This window comes from Uloborus diversus, chromosome 7, assembly GCF_026930045.1.
Source record: "Uloborus diversus isolate 005 chromosome 7, Udiv.v.3.1, whole genome shotgun sequence".
NCBI lineage: Eukaryota > Metazoa > Arthropoda > Arachnida > Araneae > Uloboridae > Uloborus > Uloborus diversus.
In genome coordinates this window covers 52,321,793-52,341,700 of record NC_072737.1, presented here as the reverse complement: position 1 = coordinate 52,341,700, position 19,908 = coordinate 52,321,793, and the positions used below count along the sequence as shown (strand labels likewise).

The following is a 19,908-nucleotide window of genomic DNA, read 5'->3' as shown; positions in this document are numbered from 1 at the left end:
ACATTTTAAATGTTTTTTTTTTTTTTTTTTTTGAAATTTATTATTGCATGCATTTTTATGAATTTAAAAGCACAAGTATGATGCTTTTAATTTGAAAATAATTTGTAGCTTTTATTGCTCTTTAAAACTCATTTAGAAGTCATTCTTCGATCAACAAACTACTTGGTCTTAGTTATCAGAGATACTTGAGAAATCTGTGATATACGGCGAGATAAACTCTTTCTTTTGATAAAACTTTATTTTAATATCATGGTTTATTTTTGCTTGTATTTTTGACTGCAGTTGATCAACTAAATTTCGTGAAGGATAATAAATTTGAAAGCAAAACATTATATTTCAAGTAGACGAATTAACCAACACATACGCAAAATTACAAATAATATTAAAAGTTTTAGTCAAGTTGTCCCTCTTTCGTCAATAGATGGCGCTACAAATGAACCACTCGCAACATTTTGAACATGGCTTCCCAATTTTCGGAGGCAGAAGTTGTTTTGGTGTCAGATCGCACGTGCATTCTTTTTTTGCCGATTTCATAATCGAATTATGCGGGATCATTTGACGTTTCGAAGTAAGTTAGATACTTTCTAATATTTTTTTACTATTTCTAAAGATGATCCTTGAGCGAATGCTATCCTCATCAATGAACCTCAATTTTGAAGAATTCTAATTATTATTCGAATAGTATATTCTAATTATATGCTTGGAATAAAATACAATTTTGTTTTCAAAATTTTAATCTGATTACGGATATCGTCAAAAAGCATATTGATTAACTTTTCATCGCGTATAAAAGTTTTCGATGTAGCCTTAATAATTAAAAAAAATAATACTAAATTAAGTTTTACGAAAGCAGTTGGTATTTTTCTGAAGTTTAGTTAAAGATTTCGTACTGTCAACATTGTCAACATCGACGGATTTACCATGTTGCAAGTGTTGCAATTCGCATTTCAATTAAACTATGTGCGCGGAAGTCACTAGTCCCGGGTTAAAGGCGGGTTAAAAAAAAAAAAAAAAAAAAAAAAAAAAAAAATTAATCCAGCAATTTGCAACATAATGGTCCGTCTTTTAAAAGTTTCCCGGGGGGGGGTGAAGGATGTTTTATCAATGCATTTTCGCAGAAAAGATCAAAGTGCATGCAAAATTATATTGTGTTTTTAAAATTTAAGTGGGTCAATGGAACCTCCCCCCCTACCCCCCACCCCCACCCCGATCACCCAAATGACAACCCTGGCCACATGCTCGAAAGTTGAGTGAATGACGGCTTCCCATTAAAATCCTTTTGACTTGGATCTTTGAAGTCTTACGGATTTGTTACCTCTTTAGCAAATTTTACCTTTGGAATGTTTTACCTCTTATGCTGATTTCTTATATCTCCGCAAAAAAAGTGGCCTATTCTAACTCTATAGTTGAGGTAGATTTAACTAGATAGCGTAGTTGTGCTGCAAATAGGATATGCGTAGCCTTCACCTTGCTGACAGGATGGATTTGTCCCAACTATAGATATTATACAAAGGTCCGATAGATCAAATTTTTCTGGGAGGTGAAGGGTGGTGTGTTACTATTAATACACGCCCACTTATGTGTAAAAATCAGTAATTTTTCAAAGCTTTGTAAGATGGAGTATTGATTTAAAAAAATGGAATTATTATTTTATTCATTCACGAATGTACAGTTCAGATTTTAGGGACTGTTTATAAATGTTTTCATGTTTTTTGTCAACATTTTTGCCCCCCCTCCTCCTTCGTCACAAAGTGTTACACTTCACGTCACCCCTTCCCCCTATGTCATAGGTCATGATATTTTTTATAAATTCTCATAAAAAATGCGTGATATCACACTTCTTGCTTCCCAACTCCCACAGGCGGCTGGTGCAGCTAAAAAGTGGAGAGTCAAAAAAAAAAAAAAAAAAAAAAGAGGCTAGGAAGCGTGGTTCCTGAAGCTGTTTTTTTTTTTTTTTTTTTGCAAAAGTGCGCTACATTACTGGTTTTTAATATTTTTAATATTACTGCTTTGATAACTTCTAAAAATGTGGAATATGGCATCAAAAATTGCGGCACGGACGGCCACCGTAGACTTTCCCCTTCCATTTTAAAGTTCTATTCTTATTAAAAAAATTGAAAAAAGTTCATTTATTTGGGAATTTTTTTTATTTTACTTTCGTAAAACAAATCAATCCACCCTATAAAAATTTTCATCATTCATTAATTTTTAACTCTGAAAAGTGAGGGGGCAGTCGACCCCCTTGCCCACCGTTCGAGCAGCCTATGCCCTTCCCTCCTACAAACACACACAAACTGTCACGATTTCATGAATCTCTCCCCCCCCCCCCCACCTCCACCAAGCTGGACATCATTACTTGACAGTCCAGCCGCTCGTGTTATGTTGATTTTTTCGCAATCAGTTTTCCTCTCCAATTTTTCCATTCTTGCAATGAAAAAGTTGCCAAGCTTTTTTTTTCTCCGCAATTTTTTCCCCTGTAAGCCTTAAAATCTTTGACAGCTGAAAGTAACAAAGAGCAATCTGGCTCATTAGTGCGTATTTTATAGATCTTTAATAAGTATTGCATTTAGAAAGGCACGTAAAACGATACAATCACTGAAAACACAGTAACTATAAGAAACAACGTTAATTCAGAGGTGACTACCTTCATGGCACAGACAGCGCCATTTAAATATTTTAGGGGTTATTTTCTTTCTTTAGGGGGCTTTCACTCGCTCTGGGGAGCTCATGGTATTGGGGGTGCCCTGACGATTCTTGAGGGGGGGGGGGCACCCCTGCGTAAGTAATGCAAAATGGGGTCGTTTCCAATATTTTAAAAGTTTTTTTTTTTCTGAAAGAACATGCTTAAAAACATAGGATCTAACCATTTTTTAAATAATTTGTTTAAGTTTAATATTTTTAAAAAATTACTTAAATCGGTGCGCTTTTATTGTTTACATTTCTTGCCGATGACATCACAAAAAAAGAAATGCCATTCTGTGTTGCCATTCACAGAACAAAATATTTAATTCGCATCTTTACTCACGTGTATTGACAACGATATGGTTGATAGCAAGCGTAGAGCGCGATTTTAATTCGCTTCTTGATTATCATAACGTGGGAACGCGGTACAAAGATGCGCCGAAGAGCATCATTTGTGACGTCATCAAGACCACGCTTTGTTTGAAAAATGGGACATTTAAAAAAAAAATAATTAAAAAATAACTGTTGGGGAAAATAAAAGAATTTTCTGGGTCCATGTTTTTTTTTTTTTTTTTTTTTTTGTGCTTATTCTATCAATTTCAGTGACTAAAAGTACTACTTTTGACTGAAGGAAACAACCCCATTATCGGAAGAAGTTGCAGACACGTGTTTTGGAGATCTAGGTAAAACTCTTTTTCAGTACAGAAAATTAAGCTTTTTGATGTAGAGATATTATAAACGAGCTGATGTGTGCATCACATGACTTCCTTTTACTCCAATTTAATGTCATTTTCTCATTATTGGCAGTTTTAATATGACTCAATAGTTAACTCTCTAAATATCACCAACAGTGGATAAATTGAAACCAGATTTTAGAAAAAACTTTTTTAAAAAAATCGCAAAATTTGTCGTCAAGTTGGCGACAAAACTTGGCGACCAAAAGACTGGCAATATATTGCCAAGTGTCTGCCAAATTATAACACCACTTGAGTTTGCATCGAAATTAACAATGATTCCCCCCCCCCCCAAAAGGGGCAAAAGACCCCCTTTGGAGCATACGAATGCAACCAAAAAAAGAAGGTGCACAACTAGACCCCACTAGGAATCTACGTACCAAATTTCAACTTTCTAGGACATTCCGTTCTTGAGTTATGCGACATACATACACACATACACACATACGCACATACATACGTACATACAGACGTCACGAGAGAACTCGTTGTAATTAATTCGGGGATCGTCAAAATGGATATTTCGGATGTCTGTACGTTTCTAGGCACATATCCACGTGTGGTCAAGTTGAAAAAAAACTCAACATTCATTTGGGGGTGAGCAAAATGGAAATTAAGGCCGATTTTTGGGTGAAAATTTTTTCGCGAATACAATACTTCCTTTTTTGTAAAAGGAGGTAAAAAAAGTTCCTTGAAATTCCGAAACACGTGTCTGCAACTTCTTGCAACACTTGTGCATTAAGCACGTTCTTTCTCGTGGTTGCTTTATTGCACTAAGTACTAATTGATTCATAACTGAAAACACGCATACTGAAAACACGCATACCACGCACGAAGTATGTTCCCTGCCTCAAGTGCGTCATCTCTATCTTTGAATTTCCAGTAAATTGATTTAAGAGAGCTGAAAGTTTCTGTGGCTTATCACAAACGTTATAAATCTCCTCTCAGATTTCGCAGAAGAGAAATTCATAACTCTGTTTTATCGTGTTCTGTGAGTAGTTCAGATTGTTTTACGAGGATCTACATGATTACGAGGAAATCTATGCGAGTTTTATAAATAATTGGAAATTATTTGATAAAACATGATACATTTATATGCATTAATTTTAAAACATTGTCTAGTTTAAGAAAACACTCTTACAAATTTATGTTTGCATGGAATCAGTGTCGTACCTAGCATGGATGGCACCCGGGGCGGTAATTCGAGGCGTTACTCCCCTTTACACAGAAAAAAAAAAAAGTTTTTGTTCTATGCAAACATGAAATTCATACAATTTTCAGAAACGTCAAACATTTTTGTATTGCAACGACATTTTAAGTGCCCTAATGTACAAAATCCAATTTTTAGAAACAACTACATTTGAGTGGGCTGATGTGCAAAAAAAAAAAAAAAAAAAAAAACTATGAACGCTTTTTATGTAACTTGAGACCCATATGTGCGAGGCCGTCGCTATGTCAAAAAAGTAAGGGAAAGTAAGGTATGAAATTGATGACCCCTTTCAAACGTATCTGTAACACAATTAAAGATAACAGGGTTTAGATTTGATTACTAGGTCTAAGCATTGACAATATAAATCTTGAATATAATATTCACTCAATGATGTGGGTTGGGAGAGGGGAGATTTTTTAAATTTGTAGTCTTAAAAATGCATTTTAGCCTTATATTTTTCAAAACTTCCCCTTTGTGCCACACACACTAGGCCAGGCGGATGACACCCGGGGCCGAACGCCCCCCCCCCCCCCGTAGCGAAGCCACTGCTGGAATTATATGTGTAGTTATGTGTTACATTAAACACATCTACGTTGATGAAATGGAGTTATTTGTGAGTATGCATGTATATTTGTATGTACGCTTTGTACAAAGCTACACGACCGATTGGAATAAAATTTGACTCAAAATTCAGTCATGCAACGACAAAACTAAGACACACAAGGAGGTTAATTGAATCAATTTTTCGAAAAAGTTGCCCGTTAACAAGTTGACAATCGTTTTCCGCTGACTTTTCACCCGAGGCAACTTAGTTGTATCAACTTTTCTTCTAATAAGCCGAATTAATTCCCGCAGCTGCTTCACAACGCTGTTATAAATGATCCGAGTTGACTCAACTAGTTTACTCTCGTGTGTAGAGCGAACGCTTGGCAATGTCCCGATTAGTTGAATCAGCTAACAGTTTACTTTTATTCGGAACACATTTTTCCTGCCATTTCCGAGATATAATCGGACACCACAAAATTTGGCTCCCCCTTTAACCCGCCCCGCCCCCTCCAGGGTCGGGTACTTTCAGTATATTTACTTATTAATTACTTCTAACAAATTTCTTACTGAGGGAGTGCTGGTTTTCTGCACTTCCTCAGTTTACTTTGGGGCTGTCCATAAATAATGTTACACTTTTTTCAACAGTTGTGATCTCCTCCCCATTTGTCACAAAGTACTTTTCATAAACTAATTTTATAAACATATTCGTATTAAAAAATGCTTGATGTCACACTTATTGCTCTTTCCCTCCCTCTTGTCACAATTTTACGAACCTCGCCCCCCCCCCCCCCCCCACCCTCAACCCTTAAACATCATTTGTGTTGATGTAATCCACAAATACTTTTTTCTTGTTCATCAGGATTGTCGAATTCATTGAAGAAAGAGGAAGTGCGCGATCCTTTCGAGTTGGATTGAAATTTGTGAATGGCAAGTGTTCCATTTTTTGCGATGAAAGTGCGTGTTTGAAATTCTGTAACTTTTGATTGGTTGAACAAAATATAACACAATAGCATATCAAATTGAAGGAAATTTAAAGCTCTACAACTTTTTCATTGACACTTAGTCTAAAAGTGATTTGAAAACGAACTTCCATAGTGCATCGATTTATCAGAACATTGTCAATCTATCGTGTTTACAAAAGATGCCAAACTAAGCCGAACCTATTATATAAGGAAAGACTGAAACTGTCAGACATTTGACAAACTCAAAGCTTATTTACTCTACAACTATCAAACTGAAAGTTTTGTCAAAGTCGATCGAACATCAACAAAGAATAAAAACTGGGTTATTTTATTTTATTTATATTTTTTCATTTTATTTTATTTATTTATTTATTTATTTAATTTTTTATTTATTTATTTATTTATTTTTTGCATTAATTTTCCAGTTATCAGTTTAGTTTTTAGAAATATTTGTACTTCTACATTTTACAGTTATGTTTTTGTTCTTGTTGTGGACATAATTGCAAAATGTAGAAGTACAACTTCTACAATTACAGTCTTGGCTGGTTTTTATAGTGATTTAGTGGGTAATTATAAAAGCTAATAAATAAATGGTTACTAATTAAGAACCTAATACAATACCAATAATAAATTACTTAAGCATATATATTTACACATTTCATTTGAAACATGTTAATATTTGTGAGTTACCTAAGAAAGAAGAAACACTTGAAATGAGAATAAAAATTTGACCGTGATATTCACATGTACTTTTTATTGGTTTGGACTTTTTTCGAAAGTCGATCTTTTTTTTCTTTTTTTTTTTTTTTTGTCTTAACCTTGTTGTAAAAATGTTCACAAGCTAATCCGATGTCAGTTGTACGCGTCGAGGTGACAAATGCAAAAGTAATTATGCTAAATATCCCATCACGGTTAACTATTTTTACACTTTCTGCTCGCCTATAATCAAATTTATCATTTTCCGGGACATGAAGTAAACCGACCGGGACAATGGGATTTTATCTGAAAACCGGGACTGTCCCGGTTAAACCGGGACGTCTAGCAAGCCTACTCATAGTGAACTTAGCGTGTATTTTTACAGAAATACTGGCAGTAGTCATTTCTGGAAAATATATCATGAATCTGCTAACGACCAGCCCTGTCTTACTTATTTGATTTCACCATGTGAAGTCCAAATTGAAAGGCTTTCCCAAGCAAAGAATGACTTCATCAGTCACTTTTATTTATTCAAAAGCACTTAATGAACACCGTTCGTATGACTGTCACCAGAGAGAGCACTACCCTTTGGTTGAAGGTCGGAAGAAGGCAGAACTTGCGGTTGGGAAAAGCTCCTTTTGAAATGGCGCAGGTGATTCAATTGGGAAACTGTTTTCTCTTGTATTGGTATTCTTGTTAATGAGTATCTTTTCATCCAACTTCCTTGATGAAGGTTATTAAATACATATTACTAAACAGGTTTGCAAAGTATGGTTGAAAAACAATAGCCAAACGAAGAGTAGCATAACTACTAGCATTTTTACAGAATTTGAAATGAAAAAATATGTTTGTTATTTACATTTTAGAGTACAGTAGACCCTCATTTTACGCGGTTTCGATTATACGCGGTTTAAAATTTGACACCTTTATTTTATTTTACAAGGATGCGGCAATGCAAACAGATAAAATTTTCCCCTCTTTCAAAATCCAAACTCCTAAAGATTGCAGATTACGCGTAATCAACAGCATTTTGGCATGCTAATAATCGCGCTTGGGCCACTGGAGACATTTTATGCGATTGGTTCCAGAGCTCTTTCCAGAAGTAAAGTTATTGAACTCACACAGTTCAGAACTCATTGGATGAAGAGATTTTAGGAGTCACAAAGGAGACCAAAACCAACGAGGATACCGATGTCGTTGACGCACAAACAAAAACGTTCACATTGAAAATTTTGAGCCATTCGTAGACAATAGAAATGATTTTTCTGATTTGTTAGTGAAGGAAGATTCTGTCATGGAAATGACGCAAGTGATCATGGATGCGTTAATGCTCTGCAAAGAACAACAGAGACAAATTCTTAATGACTGCCAAAAGACTATCACAGCCACTCCTCTTTAGAAACGGAACACGAAATTAATGTTGTTTTTTTTATGCATGTTGTGCATAAAAGTCGATATAAGTACATATTAAACTTATTATGCAATTAGTCATCACTAGAATGAAGTATTTTGTTATCTACGGAACCAAACCCCTATTTTAACACTAGAATTAGGTCTCAATTTACGCGGTTCCGATTTATGCGGTATTTCGGTGGAACGTAACCCCCGCGTAAAACGAGGGTCTATCGTACTTAAATGCGGTCAAAAAAAATATGCAACTCTAAAATTCAAAAAAGAGTAAGAAATAAAAAATAACGAACTACCTTTGTGCAGAAGTGTAAAAGAAAAAAATTATTACAGAGTGAAATCACATATAAATTTGCAGAGCACTGCATGTACTTGTTTCGAGGTTACAAGGAACCCCTTTTTCAACTACAAAACAGGTGAGTTTACTGATGAAAAGATCTGACAAGAAAGACTTCCAACGGAGCTTTCGCATGTCTTTTCATCGTATTTTGCACTGACAAATTGGTTCCTTGTAACCCCGAAACACGTGAATGCAAATTTATGCGATTTAACGCTGTAATATTTACTCTTACAAAAAGGTGTAATTTTGCCCAATACAATTCCTTTTCAAGTTCTAAAATCAAGTATTTTTTGTTGCAAGTGATGTTCATGGCCCAATAGGGTCAGAAAAATGAGCAAAGAGGTCTTTTTTTTTTTTTCTTTCTGTTTTCTTGTTTTCTATTAATCTCTAATTTCGTGCGTTCAGAGCTTCAAACATAAATAAAAAGCTTTAAATATATTGAAAATATTTAGAAACAAATAGGGTAATGACGTTCACTTTAGGTGAAACGTGTAACTGGCAAATTTTGCACAAAAAAAAAAAAAAAAAAAAAAAAAAAATCCGTACATTTTTGTTTCCAATGAAGTGTAACTCTAATGCCAAAGAACAGTTTTCAGTCAACTGATTTGCACAAAAGTTTTTTATTTCTCTCTTTTTTTTAAATCGTTTATTTAATTACACCCTGCGTTGAACGGTAATGCACGACATGGTCCGAGACCCACGTGATAACAGGCCAGACAACTCCTTTCCCCCCCGCTTCGTTACGCCACCAGTCGTCGATCTATGAACTTGGCGCGAAACTTTGAAAGCAGTGCGTTTTACCAGTAAACAGTAGTGCTCTGGCTGAAATAGATGAAATAGGAAATATGTAACTTCGAATGCACATTTTTGAGTACAATACTGTTGTATTTATCTCATCCTTTCCTTGTACCGGAATGTAGAGGCAACTAAAAACATATATAATTAAGTATTGCAACTGTCTGCCGAAAGAAAGTGAGTCAGCGATTTCAGCTTCCGAACAACCTGCATGCGAAGAAAAAAGTTGGGCTTCTCATGAAATAAATTTTAAAGTTCGGAGGTAAGTACTTTTCTCAGATAAACAAATTTACATTTTATGCTTTTAAGTTCATGCAGTTAAGGTTACTTAATTTTTCCTCTATTACACAAACATTTGTCAGTTTCCTTTCTGATATCTTTGTCTGTAATTTGTAATTTCAGCGTACTGCTTTAATATTTGAAATGGTTAACTTGCAACTTTTTATTTCTTTATTTTTTCAACCTTGTGCACGCATTTATTCGAAATGGATTTTCCAAGCTGACAATATACATATGTCAAAATTTTCTGCAAATATACTTGTTGCTATCAGAAGCAACGTAACTTGGTGTTGATATTCAGTTAATATGTATGTAAACAAGTTTATTGAAACAGGCTTTTAACTGAACTAATCTTATATTTTCGGTTTCGATTAAATTGTTTCATACGCTAGCATGTGTTATTTTGATCAAAAAACATTCCTTGGTGGGCTTCCGTAGTTCTGAGGTAGAAGATTAGCTTTGAACGCCGGAGGTCATGGGTTCGATACTCAAACATTTCCCCCCAACTACGCCCCTGCAATGTTATTCAAACAAGCTGGTTCTGTGCGTAAATTTAAAAAAAATGTTTTTTTTCCACTGTTGTCTTTAAGTTTTATGATATTTATGCACAAATTGTGGTTGAGTTAAAGGTATTCATAATTTCTGGGCTTACGAAAGATTACTTTTGAGCAGTGGATACGCAACGTGTTTTTGCCAAATGCTCTATGCTTGTTTGTTTATGCTTAAAAAGGACAAAATGTCTTGAACTAAATATATTTTGAACTCCTTGGGTTTTCTGTTAATACGCTTTCAGGAACTCTGAAACTGTAACATAAATTGAATTAAGGGGCTGTCCATAAAGTGTGTTGCAAAATTTTGAACAAATGCCCGCCCCCCCCCTCCTCCTTGTTACACGTAACGCTGTTCAACATGAGCATATTGTTATAAACAACGCGTGATGTCATACTTCTTGTTATCCCCTCCCTTCCCCCTGTCACAAAACTGTCACACTGAATTCCTAAAAGAGCATACTCAGCAAAATGTTGATCTAAATTTAACATATATGAGGTTTTAAGTATTGAAGAAAGTTGCTAAAATGGTCATTCTATGAAAAGTTTTTTGAAAAAGGTTACTTTGTCATCAATTAATGCTTTTTAAAATAATTTTTCAAAAGCCTAAAATGATGAACTATTGAAGCCCCCCCCCCCCCCCCCCACACACAAGAATCATTAGCAGCAGAAAAAGCTGAAAATGGAAAAGTAGCCAAATTCCAAAAAAAAAAAAAAAGTCTGCTTAGATATTGAATACATTTTTTTGGATGTACAACATGCAGTATTCATGATGTTGTATAATTCCTTCTTTAATTAACGTTTTTCAAGTTGAATTCCTGTGTAATTTTTCGAGAGTGCCCACCGAAGGGGGGGGGGGGTTGGAATCATAGTCTTATATTAATGGTAGCTTTTCAACGGCTATAGTTAAATAACTGTGCCCTTGAAATTTTAAGGGAGATGGGGGAGATGTTTTTGGGGTATTTTTTGAAGTTTTCATAATTGAAGGGGGTAGGGCAGTGTTTACTTTGGGGGATGGCATTCAAGCATTCATGTCTTTTTAAAAGCATAAATTTGCTCAGCTAAGTTAACATTAATAATCTGGTATTATGTACTTTAATTTGATGTTATGTCTTTGAAACATATTGCAGTCATGTTTCCCATTTACTTAAGTAAAAATGTTTATTTATTTTTTAAAATTTCATTTAATTCTTATTCAAATACAATGGTAAAATTATTTTTTGTTTTGATGTAATTGTAAAATGAAAGTTCATTTATTTATTCGAATACTTCTTAAGAGTTAATGTTTCAATACAATATACAAGTAGTTGAAATGCGATTAGGTTTTAAAAAAAAATTCAAATGAAAAATATAACTGTTTATTTATCACTTCGTTTTAATATGATTGTAAAATAAAATCGTGCTTAGTTATTTGAATACTTTGTAAGACTTATAAATGTTTTTATGTAAAATACTATGAATTAAGCTCAGTGCATTTTTTAGTGTATGATTATCGGTTCCTTTTTATGTTTTCAAATGAAAAAGTAGAACTTTTAATGCTACTAAAATAATAGAAGACAATAATAAATAAACCAAATAGTTTAATTAAACCAAAATACTAATCGAAGTGCTCACTTTCCAATATCATTGTGGATCGACGAACGATGACGTCATTTGCTAGTTGGATGGCCTTCCTATCTCGAAGGCCTCGCATGGTCGCGAAACTGCGCTCAAAGTTTTAAGTACGTAGTTGTGTGGACTGATAAGACCCCTACGTATTGTGTGCGACCAGTACATGAGGCTTTACATGACCTTTCTCTACATATTGTAACCACATTACTGAGTACAGCGAAATCACTTTTCGTCATGTCTCCCTAGTTCTCCACGAAAACAGCAGATTTCTGTCGGCATATTCAATGGGGTTGTTTACTTCAGTCAAAAATAATACTTTTTGTCACTGAAATTGATAGAATAAGCAAAAAAAAAAATAACATGGACTCAGAAAATAGTTTTATTTTCCCAACAGTTATTTTTTAATTATTTTTTTAAAATATCCGATTCTTCAAACAAGGCGTGGTCTTTATGACGTCACAAATGATGCACTATGGCGCATCTTTCTACCGTATTTCCACGTTATGATAAATTGCGCTCTACGCTTGCTATCAACCATATCGTTGCCAATACACATGCGTAAAGATGCGAATTAAATATTTTGGACCGTGAATGGCATTTCATCATTTGTGCTGTCATCGGCAGAAGCGTTAAACGATGAAAGAGCACCGAGATTTAAGTAATTTTTTAAAAATATTAAACTTAAAGAAATGATTTAAAAAATGGTCAGATTCTATGTTTTTAACATGCTCTTTCAGAAAAAAAATACTTTTAAAATTTTGGAAACGACCCCATTCGATTGGAAACAAATCATCTGGATCATTATTATTATGATCACACCACAAAGACTCGTCAATGTATGCTGATTTCAATCACTTAGCTGGTGTCATATACTGTAAAAACATATTTTCGCGAGACTAATTTTCACAAGGCCTTTACAATCGCAAAAAATGTAAGTCTCACGTTTTTTTTTTTTTTTCCAACGTTTGATTCTGGTTTTATTGAAATTCGCGGAATTTTCAGCAGCGCAAAATCACCGATACCTTTATTTTCGCGAAAATTACGGCTCACGAAAGTAAGCGCTTTTACAGTCAACTCATCAGTTTGCGTGAGCGCCATTACTCTTCTTCGTCATGTTGGACTTGAATGGCGTAACAAAAGCACTGCAAAAATAAATAAAACATAAACATTCCTGCTAAAAGTACACTGGTGTGCAGAAATTAAGGACGAGACGGTTTTTTCAATATAACTTTGTACAAAAGCTTTCCAAATCAACACATTTAATACCGTAAGATCCCCAATACGTAAGGACATGTGTAATGTAAGCAACACTTACTAAAAGAGAAATCAGAGGGATAAAAAGAAGCTTTATTGAAAAAGTAGCATGGAGCGCAATGCGACTGAAGGCCGAAACATCCCTGCAGGGGCGGCAAATAGGGGGAGCACACTCTCAGAAATGGACTTTCAAATTTGACGAAATTTTCTTCGTTTTTGACGAAACCACTTCCAGGGATATGCTCCGAGCGAACATTTCGTCAAATTGAAGAAACTGCTTTTGTTAGTGGTTTGAGGATGCGAATTTCGTCAAATGTAACGAAATATTTCTTGATTCTAGTTTCATCAAATTAACAATCATTTTCGTAGTTTTGAGAGCATTAGTTTCGTCAAATTAATTTCGTCATATATGAGGATGTTAATTTCGTAAATTTTTAAGAAAATTTATTTCCTTTTTTTTTCTTGAGCACATTAGTTTTTATTTTTATTTTTTAGAATGCAGTCGAACCTCGTTAATTCGAACACGCTTAAAACAAATAACTGCTGAAATGAACTTTTTTGCAATCCTTGTCTTATTGTTTATTGTTTTTTGGATAAAGCGAACCACGTTTTATAATAATCGATTTTAATGCTCCCTTTAAGTTCGTTATAACGAGGTTCGACTGTATTTTATAAGATTTGTGTGCGTGTGATCAAATTCTAACTTCAGAATCTTACCACCGTAGTTTTCCACTTTATTGCGTATAGTCACTTTCACAGGCCCGTTATTTACGGGGTCAGGGGGTAAATTGACCCCCCCCCCCCCCCTCCGTCTTGATTTTTGAACATTCATGTTTTTACACTTGACTGTCCGTTATTTTAGTTGGTTTTCTGTAAAAATTTTATTGAGTACTGGATCTTTGTCATATTTGGGAAAAAACTGAAACATCGGGTCTGCAGCCACACCCCCCCCCCCCCATCAAAAAAAGACAAGTAATTGTTAAAAAAAGAGGCACATAAAATATGTCAAGCAAATTTTTATTTATGTAAAAATGCAAACAAACAACTTCTTGAAAAAGGTAAAACAAATCATTGCAAATTAAACTCCCCATGGTATCTAATTAAACCCCTCATAATGGGGGTTTTCCTTCAAAAAATCTAATTTTTGTCGGATATTTTCCAAATTAGGCACAGAGGTTCATTATTGGAGGCTCGGGAATTCACACAAGGTCGTTTATGTCCCTCTATGTAGGAGGCGGGGGGGGGGGGGGGGACAGACAACCTCGCATTGGGGGTTCTCCGTATTAAAAAAAGTTTTTGTCCGATTTTTTTAAATTTGCCATAGAGGTTCTTAGATGCTCAAGAATCACGCAAGGTAGTTTTCATCACTTTATAAAGGGAGGGGGAGGGGGGGGGGTTCCTTGAAAAAATTCAATTTTTGTCGGATCTTTCCAAAATTTGGCACATAGGTTCTTTGATGCACAGGGATTCACGCAGGGTAGTTTTCGACCCTCTATGGGGGGGGGGCAACCCCTATAGGTAGTTTTCCTACAAAAAATCCAGTTTTTGTTGGATCTTTCCGAATTTGGCACAGAGTTTCGTTATTTGATGCTCAGGAATTCTCATAGGGTGGTTTTCTTTCCGCTATGGGGGGAAACCCCCATACGGGAGGGGGGTTCTTATAAAAAATCAGTTTTTATCATATCTTTTCCAAATTTCGAACAGAGGTCCTCTGATGCTCGGGAATTCACACATGGTAGTTTTCAACCCTCCATGATGGGGGGTGGGGGGGAGCAACCCCGCATTGGGGGTTCTCCTTATATAAAAAAAAGTTTTTGTCCGATCTTTTCTAAATTTGCAATAGAGGTTCTTTGCTGCTCAGGAATTCAAGGAGGTTAGCTGTCGTCAATGTTGGGTGGGTGGAGAGGGGGGGGGGGCAAAACCGATGGGGGTTTTCCTTGAAAAAAAATTCATTTTTTGTCGGATCTTTCCAAAATTGTCACAGATGTCCTTTGACGCTCGGGAATTCCCGTTTTCGTCCCGCTATGGAGTGGGAAACCACGTGTGTGTGTGTGGGGGGGGGGGTCGTATAAGAACCCAGTTTTTGTCTGATCTGTTCCAAATTTGGTACATTTGTCTTTTGATGCTTAGGAATTTTCATAGTGTAGTTTTCGTTCCGCTATGTGTGGCAAACCCCATAGGAGTTTTCCTTATAAAAATCCAATTTTCGTCGGATCTTTTCCAGATTCGGCCTAGATGTCCTTTGATGCTGGAAATCCACATAGGATAGTTTCCCATGGGGTAGTATTCATATGGGGTTCTACCCCATGTGATTAAAGAACCTATGTGCCAAATTAGAAAAAGATCTGACAAAAGTCTGGATTTTTGAAAAGGAAAACTCCCCTAACGGGGGAGGGAGAGAGCTGCCCCTAAAGCGGAAAGAATATTTCAAACTGTTTGAACTATATCGCTACGTGGCGATGTAAGGATGGCGATGCATCACGATGTAGAAATTCCAACATCGCCCTACCCTACTGGGAATATAAAAGTGCTACTTCTTTAGCAGTCATTGGGTTCTGGAAAAATAAATCATGTGCCACTTTTATGCACAGTTAGATCGATATTATGCTAGAGAGAAAATTGCTGAGAAGTTTCTTCTTCATTGCATCGCATGAAAAAATTCCAGAAAAAAAAAAAAAAGATTTTTATCCAACTTATACCACAAATTTCAAAGAAAAAGTACAATAAAATGGGCAACTTTAAGTTAGTATATATTTGTTCTAAAATTGGATACAGAAAATAAAATTAGATAATCTTAAGAAAAGCTTACCTTTTTCTTTTTCCAATCAATTATTTGTTTTATTAATTTTGCTTGTATGTAGAATGTTTATTTGGCCAAATTTATGTTTAATGCAGGAACTTTATTATTGCATGCATTTCATACTTCATACATTGAAAACAATTCTCTGCCAAAATTGCATAAGGTATTTGAAAATATAAATCTTAAAAAAATGCAGATGCGAAATAAATCTTTTGGTAAAATTAATTTAGTGTAATGTTTGTTAAATAATTATAAAAATATACCTTTGCTTTTTACCCCTAAGTTTTTATTTTTATTTCCAAAGATGTGTAACATGAAATCAATGTATAATATACGAACATTTAGAATATAGTTATAATTATGAAAAAGTCTTCGTCTGTCCTTGTTCTGATTATCTTCGTGATGTTGGATCCATCCTAAAAAAGTTTAAAAAAGAGAATATATACATAATAAGTAAAGGTTTAAGTCCATGGGTGTATGCCCTCATGCACATGGATCTTTTTTCTATTTCGAGGAAAGTTTTACGATTAAATTCAGCAGTTTATTTCTGAAATAAAACATGTTTTCACGATTTCTTTCAAAATCTAAGTTTTTTTTTCTTAAGTTATAAAGCTACGATTCGCTTGTGACTTTGAAAAGCATCTGATTTAATTCTTATATTTTTCAAAATATATGATTATTTCGATGGTGACAGCTTTTTTTCAAGCAGATTGCAAGAATGAGTTATTTTTACAGCGGATGAACAAAATATTTATTTAGGCAGCTAGACCCTCATTTAGTTTCTGAAATTCATTTCTGAATAATATTCTAGAATTAGAGTTTCTTCAATTTATCGAGAATCACCATTATTTAGCCATTAAACGAGTTAATTATTTTGCACATCAAGTCGTGATTTTTTTTTTTTTTTTTTTTTTTTTTTTTTTTTTTTGAGCTATAAAAAAAAATCAAGGGTGCGAAAATTGTTGATCTGTGACTTTTTTTAAAGTTTATTTTTTGTTTTAACCAATAGCCAAAATACACCGGTTTTTTTTTCGATTTTCGTGTTCCGTTTTCTTTACGAATGTTTTCTGAAGTACTCCCCCCCTACCCAAATTAGTTCCAATAAAGTATTTATGAATTAAGTAGTACTGAAACTGGTGATTATGATTTTATTTGCACATTTTTCTGAGATTTTATTGTGCTATGTTATCAATAAACAACATTTACTTACCGAGCTTTACCTCCTTAAACCACTATCAAATTCGAGTCAAAAACCCAGGGCTCCAACACTCGAAGCCACACTCCATTTCATAAGTTAACTAGTAATTACATAAAGCTATCTTCTAGCTGATGGATAGGGATTTAGTAGAAAAAAAACTGATTTTTCTGCTATACTGGGGGTAGAGTACTTAAAAAATGGGGCGTAGCTTAAGGGCGTGTGTACTTTGGATTTTTTTACCTCAGCTGGTAATGATTTTAAGAGGGAATGCTGGCCAAGTAAAGTTGATAATTGATAGTATACTACCTTGAAATCTTTAAAAAATATTCGAACAAAATCATAAAATCATCAGAATCAATCACTAGTACAAAAATATTCAAACGTAGCTCTACTAGTTTGGGACGGAGACGAAGGGAGTATCACCTTTTAACTAAGCATATTTGATTTTTAAAATATGCAATTTTCACGCAGTAAATAAAAAAACGCCAAGGGAGAAGAGTTGCCAAAGATAGGGGAAACCCAATAACAAAATGCATTTTGTTGTTTGTTTGTGTCTTGAGAACTAATTGACTGATATCAATGGATTTTTTTTCAAAGGTATATAATGAAAATAGGGACTAGTGTGATGAGCAAAGCTTGTTACATATATAAAGCTTATCATATATTTTCATTATCCTTTTAATTTTTCATATATTTTCCTTATCCTTTTAATTTTTCATATATTTTCCTTATCCTTTCAATTTTTCAATTGATGTTTGGTTAAATTTTCAGACATTTTACTTTATATCCAGCAAAATCACAACTCCAACTAAAAGATTTGGATTTATTGGAAGTTCATCTATAAAATGCTTCTTAGTCTGATTTAATGTAGACCGGAATTTCTCACTTTTTGTTGATAATATCTTGAGGCGGCAAATATGGCAATAAAATTAATGCTGCATTTATTTTAGCTGTAGAAACTATGTATAATGGAAAAATTCATAATTATGACAAATCATGTAACACAAATTGACATAGAAAAACTTATAAATTTAGTGCATGAAGTCGGAAAATAAACAAAAAATGCTTATTATTGTTATTACAATTTTCAAACATGCTATACTAACTTTTCTTTTTTTCTTTTTAAATCGAGGTTAAACATTAAAAGTTCACTTCAATAATTTATTTTAATTTGTGGAAAAATTGAAAAAATATTGAAAATATTCTGCTGAAATATCAAGCACAAAGATAGAGTTCTTTATGGAAATTAATATTTCTCTATCTTAAAATGATTTTATCAAATTCATATTGACTTTACTTTATGTTTTATGCAAGTAAAAAAAAGGCTGCACAAATAACAAACATAAGCACTTATTGCTAGAAACATCTGCCGCAGGGAAAGAGATTATATAAACAACACGGAGTAAGCTGGTAAGCATATTGGGGGATTGGTGTATAGTATTTGTTTAAGAAAATAAAAATGCAGAATGAAACAAATTTGAACTATTAAACTAAAAAATACACTTCGTTTAACAGAATTATTTTCGTAAAATTCATAGAGAAGAATGAAAACACATTACCATGTAATATATTCCATGTTGAAATTAAAAGCTTCAAAGTTCTATGCCTTTTATAAAAGCGCTGTATTTATCATCTGTGTTAGTTAAGATACGGTGTAGGGTTTTTTTTGTAAGTTTAAATTCGTACAAACTCTTTAGTCATGTTTAATTTTTTTAACGAAATAAAGGAAGTACGCTTTTGAAAACAAATGTCAACGAACCAACATTTTCTTTTACAAATAAAAAAAAAACAAGCTAGCTAAGCCTAACGTGGAGATAACTCAATGTTAACACACACAGAATTCTAAACCTAATCGAACCGTTCGTTTTCAATTTTAATGTGTTTTAAATAGAACTATAAACACAACACTAAACAAAAATGTAACAATACATAAAAGAAGGCAAATTGCACATACAAATTTCAATAAATACTAACCTTTTTTATGAATCCTTTAGAATAATTGAGGTAAGATAATTTAACGAGCAAGTACAAGACTGTAACGAAAACTCCCAGAATGCACTGCAATGTGACGAAATCGGGACGAAATAATTTCGTGAAAAATTTGAGATTTCTGGTTTCGTCAAATATCACGTGATTCGGTGACGAAAGGATCGTCGAAAATAACGAAATAGTGCTCGAGGATTGCCGAATCGTCAAAATTGAACGTTTCATTTTTGACAGTGCAGGAGGGGGCGGTTGCACCCCCAAATATTTTGCGCAAAATATTAAGAAATCAGGAAATTCAATTTACCTAACGCGCAAATCAGTGATCATATGCAATAGGAAGTTAAAAAAAAAATCTGCAGATGATCTTTAGTAAAAGTTGATGAAACTGGAGAGCTGTCCATCCACGAGCAAGTGTTTTTCGCTATTTGGATAAAAACTTTGAAATTCATGAATCATTTTCAGAACTTTCATAATAAAAAAATAGATGGAGAATAAGTTTGTTTCAACTAGTGATGTAAAATACCTGGGTATTTATTTTTAGGGGTAAATACCCAGGGTATATACCCAGGTAAATACCCAAAAGGTATTTACCCGGGTATTTATTTCAAAAATTTATATTCAACTAAAATACTTTTCTGTCTATTCCACTATATATATAACCAACCATATACAAAACAATAAATTTTTGAATCACAAATTTAAAGAATTATTGTGTGAAACAACTTAGCAATCTAATATGATATTCACATTAAATGTGTTGGATATGCCTAATCAATGTCCCCATCTTTCTTTTTTGTTTTTCACTTTTCAAAGCAAAATTTAAAGTTTTACCAGTAAAAATACAAGGTGAGTGACAAACT

The 19,908-nt window shown here is 34.0% G+C and overlaps 1 protein-coding gene across 2 annotated transcripts in view; it reads left to right on the top strand.

The window, feature by feature from the left end:
* Positions 1 to 481: 481 nt before the first annotated feature.
* The window catches only part of LOC129225608 (uncharacterized), a 65,329-nt gene continuing 45,902 nt past the window's right edge, over positions 482 to 19,908 (top strand). The window contains exons 1-2 of one of the 2 annotated variants that reach the window (XM_054860072.1): positions 497 to 568; positions 3,286 to 3,365. The gene's annotated coding sequence lies outside the window, so the exon portion shown is untranslated. Of the gene's footprint in view, positions 569 to 3,285; positions 3,366 to 19,908 lie in introns of both variants that reach the window. The other variant, XM_054860070.1, reaches the window with a different exon arrangement.